This window comes from Mesoplodon mirus (assembly GCF_964341445.2).
Source record: "Mesoplodon mirus genome assembly, chromosome: 2".
Lineage (NCBI taxonomy): Eukaryota > Metazoa > Chordata > Mammalia > Artiodactyla > Ziphiidae > Mesoplodon > Mesoplodon mirus.
Window position 1 is genome coordinate 88,831,613 of NC_138977.1, and position 12,290 is coordinate 88,843,902.

A 12,290-nucleotide genomic window follows, 5' to 3' on the forward strand; every position below is an offset into this window, starting at 1 on the left:
AAACAACCTAAATATCCATCAGCAGATGAATGGATAAAGGAGATGTGGTACATATATACAATGGAATATTACTCAGCCATAAGAAAAGAATGGAATAACGCCATTTGCAGCAACATGGATGGACCCAGAGATTATCATACTGTCAGAGAAAGATAGACATCATATGATATCACTTATACAAGAAATCTAAAAATAATAATAATAATACAAATGAACTTATTTACGAAAAAGAACTAGACTCAGACATAGAAACTTATAATTACCAAAGGGGATAGCGGCAGTGGGGGGGAGAGAGAGAAATTAGGAGTTTGGGATTAACATACATACACAACTATATATAAAATAGATAACCAAGAAGGACCTACTGTACAGCACAGGGAACTATACTCAATATCTTATAATAACCTATAATGGAAAAGAATCTAAAAAAGGAATAGATTTTATATATATATATGTATATATATATAAAATCACTGAATCACTTTACTATACACCTGAAACTAACACAACATTGTAAATCAACTATATTTCAATAAAAAAATTTTTTTAACTAGGTACAATAAAAGCATTAAAAAAAAAAAAGCTTGTGAACTGCATTGTGAATGACTTCTATAGGGACTCACCAACCACAGAAACCAAATACAGGGCCCTGATTGTTTAGCATCTATGGATAAAGTCTCTAGATCTTGCCTGGAATGGATCTGGGTAAAGGTATATGGCTCCTCCTTGAGTTAATTGTGCCTAACAAACTTTCAGAAAATAAACTCAAGAAGATCCCATAGCCTAAGTACAATAAAACAAGATTGTTTCACAGACCAGGAATGGACAAACTAGCTCTCCGGCTCAGAAGGTCTCCTCGTCTCTCAATTAGCTTTTGCCTTTGTTTTCACTATGAACATTTCATCATATTACTAGAAGAGATTTAGATAAAGTATATTTGAATAAAAGAGATCGCTCTTCTTAACCCATGGAACGGTAGGGCTGAGTTATAATAGGCAAGCCTTGCAAGAAACAGAAAATAAATTCTTATGGATAGAATGGGGTTTTATTTACCCTTGTTACCTTATTTGCACTTAATTCCTTCTGAGTAATCTTGCATGCACAGAAAAAAGGGCAAGGCTTTGAAAGTAGGGATCATAGGAGCACAGGGTGTAAACTTAAGGAAGGCAGTGATTCAGCCTTTTCAGCAAGTACTGAGACAGACAGACACTCAGCAAAGGGAGGCTGCTGGATTGAGTCCACATGGGCAAAAAGGAGGGTCAACATTAGCGGCATCACAATGTGGTTTCACTGTGAGAACCAAACTGGTTTAGAATCAGGCAGACTTAAGGAATTCAGTGCAATTCAGGTTACATGCAGCAGTTCCACTTCTTATGGGGAAGTGCCTGCTGATGGGAGATTAGCCCGCAGCCAGAGGAAAAATAAAAAGCGTGGAGGAACTGGTCAAACAAGATCAAGCGTTATATTACTTGTTTTGCTGCACAGTGTGGAGTAGCTGGGGCTGGATGAAGCAGGTCCCCACAACATGAGCACGTGATGTACCTTTACAACATCAGGATAATTTACAGTCCAACAGATTGAAAATTATACACTTCTACCAAACACATTTGTGTGTCCAGTGTCTCTGAAAGTCCATGACTTCAGGATCGTCAATGAGACATAAAGGCTGAGATCTAAAACATGCAGCTGAACAGAAACACGTCCAATTTGGTTCCCAAGCAGACAAGAAAACGAGGCTTACTTTCAGAGTCAGAAGTCAATTCACCTGACTTTCATTTCCCCCAATCAACCAGCAGATTTCACAAAATAACAAACCCCCTTCCTAAAATATTTGAACTTTTGGCTCTTTCCTGAGGTTTCACGGAATTCTGCATGTAGTGTATGCCGCTACCCACCTCCCCACCTCGCGCCCCCACGAGATATACAGAGTAGAATCCTCTACCAGGTTCTTGGCTCCTTTAATATCTTCTCCAGAGACCTGGTAGGAGTGCTATCAAGTGGGGAGAAGCTGCAGACTTCCTGCCTCTGGATTTCTGGCTCCTTGTAAAAAGCCATTGTATTCCCTCTGCTCTCCTTGGCTTTGACTCCCTGCCCATGCTGGTGTCTTAAGGCAGGCTGGCTAAAGCATCCAATGCTTTCCTGTTGAACAGCTGTTAGTCACCAGGCATCGATGAGACATCTTTCTCCCTTAGTTCAACCTTTTAAAAAACTTCACAAGAAGCCTTGACCCAGAGTAAACACATCTATGCATACATAAAGTATTTTATCTCATGCAATGATGTTTGGCCCTAACTGCACATTACTTCCACCTGAGAAGGCTTTTGTACATTCCAATGCCTGCGCCACACCCTGGACCAATTACAGAGATCATTTGAGGGTGGGGTACAGCAACGTATTTGTTAGAAGCGCTCCAGATGATTTTTCATATGCAGCCAGGGTTGAGAACAACAGATCTAATCTAAGACCCCACCTACACAAGTCACATCCCAATTGCAAAGTTGTTTTTTTAAAAGTGCTGAAATATAATATATGCACATTCTGTGGTTGTGGTTATTTTCAATTTCTTAGACAGGTTTCAACAATCTTTGAAGTGAGGTACATAATCTGTACCTGCGTAGAAGCATATAGTAGCTTCCAACAGAAGAGCTCTAGATAACTGCCAACAGAAGAGTCACTAGAGATGTATCATTTAGGAACAGGTTTGGCTTCAGGTAATTCAACATCTGACTAATATGCTGCCGTAAAGAAATTGGGATTCATTTGTCTCATAAACAAGAAGTCTGGAAGTAGGCAGTTCAGGGTTGGCACAATGGTTCCACAATGACAGGAGAGACTCATGCCCTTTGTATCTTTCTGCTCTATAGATAAGGATCCCAGATTTAACAACAACAAACACCACCCAGCTGAATTTGAATTTCAGACACACGACACATCAATTCAGCATAAGTATGTCCATACAATCTTTGGAACACACTTACTGTAACAAAGAGTCTGACTCCATTTTTGATGTTTGACTAATAAATGACAGTTTTCAAGCCCCATCAATGTTTCCTTCTCTTCTGCCCACACCTGAGTGAGCTGATAAGAATGGCTGCTCCCTCCTTCGGTACCAGCTAGAAGGTCAAACAACGCAAGCTCAGCCCCTTCCCCTCAGCTCCAGCCCTCCTCACCACAAAACCCCAAGGCAGCTGCCCCTCCCTGCACTCTCAAGTCATTTTTGGGTCTGCTGGGGAACCTGTCTCCTGATGTCCCCAGAAACCCTCATTATGTGAGTCGGAAATCTTTCCTACTCTCTTGGTATGTGTATGACGTCAACAGTCGCAACATTGGAATCAAATTTGGGATAGGGGTTCATCCATTTCTGGTGGTGACCACAACAGGAGAAAAGGCTACAACACTTTCACTAAAAAATTGTTTGTTGGGACTTCCCTGGCAGTCCAGTGGTTAGGACCCGGTGCTTTCACTGCTGAGGGCACAGGTACAATCCCTGGTTGGGCTGCGCGGCGGCCAAAAGAAAAAGATTGTTGATTATCTGAAATTCAAATATAACTGGGCTGCCTATATTTTATCTGGCAACTCCATCAATGGGCCTTCATCTTCATGCTTATTTCCTCAGAGTCACAGATAGACATTATACCTTCAGGTCTCAAAGCCATGTTCCAAGCAGGAAGAAGCAACAGTTTTCCTTTTGGTGAGACTTGTTTTTTCCTTCAGGAAGGGAAGCTCTCATCAGGTGCTTCTGGCTGCATCTCATTACATGGAACTTTCTCATGTGGGTATGCTTGCCACAAGAGAGCCTAGAAAATTGAGTATTTCAACCTTTCATAATAGGAAGAATAAAGGGTTATACCTGACTTTTGGAAGATAAACCCCCAACTCCTACAAGGACGTATGGAACAGGTATACTGTCTTTGAAATACCTTCACTTACCCAATACCTTCTCCTGACCAATTCAGGAGAGGCCAACCTATACCAGCCACCAACATGGTCTGAAAATGCCAGCAGGGCAAGCAGCAACCAGGCTGATAAGAAATGTTGCTGAGACCAGAGGTGCCAGGGGACACTGCTCCAATCCAAGCAGCCCTCCCATTCACGTCACCACCTCGAGGTCACCTTGCCAGGGCGGATAGTCACCGTCTGCATCGGAGGGGCTGGACAGATTATTGGCATCAGCATCCATTCTGATTGGTCTGTACCTGTACCAAATCAGTTGGTAAATATTTTGAATATCACCCCTGGATAAAGCCACCCCTCTCTCTTCTACGCCCAGATGCTACCTTGGCAGAAACAGAGGGAAAGGCAAAATCTGAGAGACAACCCACTTCACCCACAGAGAATATTTTTGTTTTTGCCCTGGACTAAAGTTACAAGATTGAGCTAACTTGAGTTTTCCCAGCAAGTAGGGGCACCAGAGGAATATAGGAAAATTATAGACAAAATAAAGTATCTGCAGGTTGCTTGTACATCTGGCAGTAGTGTGAGGAAATTTCCATCCTTGCTGCAGACATAAGGATTATCCACTTCCTCTATTAAATATTGATGTGTCTATATGGATTTATATTTCTCTGTAGATTTATTCAGGTATCTTTTTTTTCTTTTAATCTGATATCAATCCCTAACATAATGTATTTTTCTCTACATAAATAGGGAAAGGGAGATATAGAAAATTTACATGTAAGTCAAATTGTTCTGGAAAAAGTAAAATTTCTACCAAAAAGAAGAATGGATGACCACCTGAGGTTATACACTACAACCAGAAGGAAAAATGATCCACCATTGTGTGGAAAAGCAATGGACTGGCCCAGAATCCCAAGAGGAGAGCTGCTTACAAGACTGGTCCCCCACCTCTGGAAGACGAAGCCTCTGGGTGATTCCGTTGCTTTTATTTCATTGGGTTATTCCATGAGTATTTATTTAGCTTAACTCTGTGTCAGGCCCTATTTGAGGACCTGGGGATACAGCAGTGAACAAAACAGACAAAAATACCTGAACTCACACATGTTACAGTTTCAAGGGTAGGGAGACAGAAAATAGATAGAATAAATAAGAATAAATGTATTATTTTTTATATAGTGTTAAGAGCTATAGAGAAAAATTATACAGAAAAGGGAGACAGGGAAAGTCCATGGTGGGGTTATCATTTTAAATAGGGTGATTCAAGAAAGCCTCACAGAGAGGGTGACATCTGAGCAAGAACCTTGAGGAAATGAGGAAGCAAGCCATGTAGATATCCAGGAGAAGCACTCCTGGTAAAGGGAATGGCAGGTGCAAAGGCCCTGAGATGAGGAGGTGCCTGGGATGTGTGGGGGGTGGCATGGCGAACAGGCGAGTAGCAGGAGATGTGGTCAGTGAGTGCATGGGCACAAGTGACAAGAGGAAACAGTACACTGCTTCAATCCAAGCCGATTCTGCACCTGCACTTTCAGCTTTCCCAGACAGCTTATCATACAGGAAGTCACCAAACCCGCCACTACTGTCACTACAGGAAGGCACCTCATAGGACTTTCAGCTTTTTCTTAAGATCCTCATATATTGCTAAGGCTCTCTCTTTAATTGTGAGAAAGTTTACCCCAGATCACTTCAAAACATTAAAGTGCTGGAGAAAACTGAACCTGGCCCAACTGGTACTTAATACTGACAAACCCCCAATTTACCAATTATGTTTGAGCTAATCTGCATTAAGGAAATAGGGATCATAGCCGAACAGCACCAAGTTATTACTAGTGAAGATGGTGGACCGCATGTTAAATGGCCAGAAAGCAAGAGAGTAATTGGGAAGAGAAGAATGGTGGACATTTGTTGATTATCATTCCTGCGTCTATTACTCACTGCCCCCCCTGCCCTCCCCAGAGCTCTCAGTTTCTATCTCCAAGTGGTTGCAGGTAAAAGGATTCCATCTCTGGCTCTTTGGGGAACATGTGACCAAGGCTAAGCCAATCAAAGCATTCCATGCCCAAGCTGAAGAGACGTGTTCAGGGAGGCTTGTAGATCTGATCCAGTCAGAGAGAATATAAGAATATCAGGACTCTGGTGGAGATGCTGGGACAAAGGTGTTTCCTCCCTGTGGATAATATGGTGTGTCAAGGTGAAGTATGTAAAAAATTAATAAAAAGAAATCTCAATGAAATAGAGCTGGGAGACCAGAAGCGGGAGCTCTTACGCCGTGACATGACAGCAGAGCCCCACAGGAAGAAGAAAGACTCTTCTTTCCTGGCAAGGACTCAGCCAATGAAAAGCCATAGACTCTGTTTACTAGAGCCCTCCCAACTTCGTTTTCCCCTCTATGAAAACGTTCTCCTTCCCTTGCTATGCGGGAACTTGTACGTGGCTCATCATGCTTGCAGAAGCTGAATTGCAATTCTCTGCTGATCCCAAATAAACCCATCTGTGCTGGAGAAATATCTGGCAGTCTATTTATTTCAGGTCAACAGGTATGTGACTATAGCAGCCGCTTTTCATCTGGGGGTGGAGAGGGGAAGAAAGGGAGGCAGCCTGAGGACCAAGAAATGGAGCTGGAACTATGATATCAGGGTGCATTTCTGCACCCCTGGACTTCACAGTCACATGGTCCAATAATACACTATTCGACCTTGGCACTATTGACATTGTGGGCTGGACAGTTCTTTGCTGTGAGGGATGTACTGTGCATTGCAGGATGTTTAGCAGCATCACTGGTCTCTGCCCACTAGATGCCAATAGCATCCCCTACAGCAGTGACAGTCAAAAATGCTAGTCTGAATTGGGTTTGGGGTTTGGGGGGGTGGTTCCTTCTTGTTTTGGAAGTGAAATGGAGCCTACAGAGAGATTTGATTCATCTACTTTTTCTCTCTCCAACTGGCCAGATGTGGGAGCTCTGGGGGAGAAGAGAGGCTGAAATGCTCATCTGGAGTAGGACTCCACGCAGGTTCGAGGAGCCGGTTGGTATCCAGCCCCTCTCTGCTGCCAAACATGGGAGCAGTTGAGACTCTGCTCATCACACCTTGGCCCCCCAACAGGGGCAAAAGGCAGGTGAAAGGAGGACACCCAAAGCAGAACTGAGGAGCAGCCCTGACAACGTATGGAAAGTGGGCAGGGAGATGGCTCTGAGGACAGATGTGCACACTGGTGAAACAGCCTACAGGACTGGCCCAAATGAAATCCTCATGGGGCTTCCTTTAAGGCAATGATAAGCATATGATGGGTGTGGCCTAGCACATACAGACCTTTCCAAATTCAGAAACTCTGTTCAAAACAGGAGTTCTTCACATATATATGGAATCTAAGAAAACAAAACAAAAAAGTCATGAAGCACCTAGGGGTAAGACGGGAATAAAGACACAGACCTACTAGAGGATGGACTTGAGGATATGGGGAGGAGGAAGGGTAAGCTGTGACAAAGTGAGAGAGTGCCATGGACATATAGACACTACCAAACGTAAAATAGATAGCTAGTGGGAAGCAGCCACATAGTACAGGGATATCAGCTCGGTGCTTTGTGACCACCTAGAGGGGTGGGATAGGGAGGGTGGGAGGGAGGGAGATGCAAGAGGGAAGAGATATGGGAACATATGTATATGTATAACTGATTTACTTTGTTATAAAGCAGAAACTAACACACCATTGTAAAACAATTATACTCCAATAAAGATGTTAAAAAAGAACAAAAAAAACCCAGGGGTTCTTAATTTTTTTAATGGTACGAATCACTTTGGAAGTCCAGTGAAACCTTTATACCCCTTCTTGGCATAATGTTTTTAAATGAATAAAATAAAAATACACACAACTAATAAGGTAACCAATTATACTGAAAGAAAGTTATCAAAATATTTTAAAAACATGTGTGCCTTAGTAACATGTCTTGTTTACTGAGTTAAGTGACAAGATCTAGTGGCAGTCCTAAGAGCTGAGACTTTGAAGTAGTGATGAATGCAAATTCTTTCTCAAGAAAGCTGAAACAACTCCCACATGATATGAAAATAACAGTTCTTTGCATTAAGACAAAGTCACAGACATTGCTAATATAAGGTACTGGGGTTTTGGGAGGGCAGGGGGTTGGTTGTTTTGGGGTTTTGTTTTGTTTTGTTTGCCTACATTTAGAATGACAGGAAATGCTAAATTTTAGTTAAAGGCTAGTAAAAACAAAGATGTGATTTTTTTTTCCTTTCAAGTTCATGGATCTCTTTTAATCTCAGGTCAAGATCCTTTTGTAACTAGATCAGTGGTTCCTGAGCAAGGGTGACTTTACCCCCCAGGGAACATTTGGCAATGTTCTAGAGACATTTTTGGTTGTCACCACTAGGGGGAGTGGGGTGTGTTATTGGCATCTAGTGACTAGAGGCCAGGGATGCTGCTAAATATCCTACAATGCACAGCACATCCTTCCACAGCAAAGAATTATCCAGCCCGAAATGTCAATAAGCACGGAGACTGAGAAGCCCTGAACTAGAGGAAGATTTTCTAAAGGGAGTTGGGAAGTCGGCCCCTGGCCCAAACCACATACCCAGTCCTTAGGAAGCCCCAAAAGAATATAACCCTCCACCTGCACTCTAAGTGCTGCTGTGTTTGGAAGATGCTTCCAGGGGAACACAATTTGGGGCAGATACAAGGAAAGAGCAGAGGACAATACAGGCAAGGGAATAGGGTGAGTTATTAAAAGAACAGCAACCAACTGGTAAAAAGGCATTTGGGCTTTGTTTGGCACTATTTACAAAAAATGAACATAAACATATGTTTTGGCTCTGAATTCCACCCCTAGGCATATACTTAACAGAAATACATACATATTTCCACCAAAAGACATGTAGAACAATGTTCATAGCAGCATTCATCTTAATGGTCAAAAATTGGAAACAACCCAAATATCCATCAAGAGTAAAACAGATAAATAATTTGTGATATAAATAAACAGTAGAAGACTATATGCAAATGAGAATGAATGAATACAACCATATGCAACACGGACGGATCAAACAAACGTACTAAGTAAAAGAAGCCAGGCGCATAGAGTACATACCATAGGATTCCATTTATAGAAAGTTCAAAAATACCTCATACTAATTCATGGTGTTAGAAATCAGGATACTGATTATGATTAGTTTAATGACTTAAGTAGAAATGAGAATGGATCCTGCAATTATAGAATGTAACCATTTCTTGATATGAGTGCTAGTTACATAGACATATTCACTTTGTGAAAATTAAGCCATATACATATGGTTTGTGTACTTTTGTTTATGTATATGTGAGCAAAGGGTTAACAGCAGGCCTGTGCTCTTTTTCTCCCAGACCTAGACCTTCCTGGGAGGATTTTAGGTTTGTCTTCTCCCAGCATCCGTCCCCTAGATATATCCCCAAGTTAAGACAGATTTGGAATGTTGGGTACCAAGGCCAGACATGTATTTTACACACTGTGAAATCTCTGATCTGTGAGACAGCACATGGGCTGGGAGACCCATCAACTGTAGGCCTACATGACGGGTGATAAACCCAGGGAGAAGCTTCTTTGTATGAAGATGAACCCCACACCCCATGGCCTCATCACCAGCAACTATATACAAGTCTCTAGGCAAGAGAGGAGGGGCCCAAGCATCTATGCACATGGAGAATTGTTGGCTTCCACCGAGACTGAAGGGCTGTACATGCTCTTTCCTGTCCTGAATCCTTCTAAAAAGCTAAGCAAACTAAGTGCTGGATCAAGTTCTACTGTGTCTTATGAGTTTGATTGCCAGTCAAACCAGTTACCAATGCAATAGTGGGACAGTGTATTGTACTTCAATAAAAAGTTTACTAAAGAAAAAAATTCCTTTGGCTATTCTTGCCAACCTATTATTCACACCTATCACATCTTCTTGGCCTCCAAATTCCTTCCATTTTTCTGAGCTTCTCCTCTCTCCTCTGACCTCCTGTCTTCTTTTAGGTCTCTCACCCACAACCAACCCTTAAACTTCCTGTTCATTTCTAATGCAGAGCTAATTAAGTATTGCACTATCTCACCCCAAACTAGTTAAGCTACCCACAGAGGGCGCATATCAATAACTAATATTGAGATTCATTGCAAAACATAGTTCTCTTCCAGGAGAAGTCATGTGACTACTTCTTAAAGAATTTTTTTCTTTCGCTAGACAGAAAATGCTGAATCTCTGTCCATAGACATTCCAAATTCACACATTATCTGGAGTCTCAGTTACCTATGTGACAATCCAGTTGTTCCTTTCCTAATTTGGTGTCTCAAACTTTCCTGACTTGTTAAAATGAATAGAATTTGCTTGCCAACACCAATATATGCTCTTAGAAGTGCTGGCTGCTGCCATATGATCCCCAGGCATAAGTCTACTCTGTATTGTCTCCCTGCATTGCATCTGTAGGGATGACAGATGCTCTATGTTTTCAGTGTTTGGGTTTGGATTGTTTTTTTTTTTTTGGAGGGGGGAGTGGGGACTTCTAAGCTTAGCAAAACCTGAGAAAGACATCTTCCTGTATATACTGATACTTCTTTATTTCCTATGTCATAATATTAACCTCACCTCCCTTGGGTTTTGCTGTTAAATAGTCTTATGTCTTCTGGAGCTAGGCTTTCACATATCTCACTTGAACTAAGGTATCAGTAGTAGGAGCCCTCTGTCTCACCTCCCCATAGTAGGAATCATTAGGAGAAGGGAGATGATAGTTTCAGAAACAGCACAGTATCTCAAAGATTTCTGAAACCACCACTTGCATGATCAAGACTGATAATTCTTGTGTCTGATGCTCACTATTTCAATGCACACTGATTGAGTACCACTGATAGTCAAAGATGTCATTCCTGACAAGCAGCTCATGCAGCTCAATAACAAAAAAACAAACAACCCAATCCAAAAATGGGCAGAAGACCTAAACAGACATTTCTTCAAAGAAGATATACGGACTGCCAACAAACACATGAAAGAATGCTCAACATCATTAATCAGTAGAGAAATGCAAATCAAAACTACAATGAGATATCATCTCACACCACTCAGAATGGCCATCATCAAAAAATCTAGAAACAATGAATGCTGGAGAGGGTGTGGAGAAAAGGAACACTCTTGCACTGCTGGTGGGAATGTGAATTGGTACAGCCACTATGGAGAACAGTATGGAGGTTCCTTAAAAAACTACAAATAGAACTACCATATGACCGAGCAATCCCACTACTGGGCATAGACCCTGAGAAAACCATAATTCAAAAAGAGTCATGTACCAAAATGTTCATTGCAGCTCTATTTACAATAGCCAGGAGATGGAAACAACCTAAATGTCCATCACTGGATGAATGGATAAAGAAGATGTGGCACATATATACAATGGAATATAACTGAGCCATAAGAAGAAACGAAATTGAGCTATTTGTAATGAGGTGGATGGACCTAGAGTCTGTCATACAGAGTGAAATAAGTCAGAAAGAGAAAGAGAAATACTGTATGCTAACACATATATATGGAATTTAAGAAAAAAAATGTCATGAAGAACATAGGGGTAAGATGGGAATAAAGACACAGACCTACTAGAGAATGGACTTGAGGATATGGGAAGGGGGAAGGGTAAGCTGTGACAAAGTGAGAGAGTGGCATGGACATACAGACACTACCAAACATAAAATTGATAGCTAGTGGGAAGCAGCCGCATAGCACAGAGAGATCAGCTTGGTCCTTTGTGACCACCTAGGGGGGTGGGATAGGGAGGGTGGGAGGGAGGGAGACGCAAGAGGGAAGAGATATGGGAACATATGTATATGTATAACTGATTCACTTTGTTATAAAGCAGAAACTAACACACCATTGTAAAGCAATTATACTCCAATAAAGATGTAAAAAAAAAAGATGTCATTCCTGGAGTGGGGAAATATGATTTAAAAGTCACAACTACTGACAGCCAGCATCTTAGAATCTCATGAGAATCATAAAACACGTTCCCCCAGAACCATGATGCAGGGTGGGACAATCCACAAATAATAGGCTCCCATTGTTAAACCTAATAGTAATGACTCCACCTTTTTTTTTTTTTTTTTTTTTTTTGCGATATGCGGGCCTCTCACTGTTGTGGCCTCTCCCGTTGCGGAGCACAGGCTCCGGATGAGCAGGCTCAGCGGCCATGGCTCACGGGCCCAGCCGCTCCGTGGCATATGGGATCCTCCCGGACCGGGGCACGAACCCGTATCCCCTGCATCGGCAGGCGGACTCTCAACCACTGCGCCACCAGGGAGGCCCGACTCCACCTTTCTGCAGCACCCTTTTCCCTATGTACTTCCAAAGCACTCAGGATGACAAAGATCAGTTTCCAATCATTCCTACAAA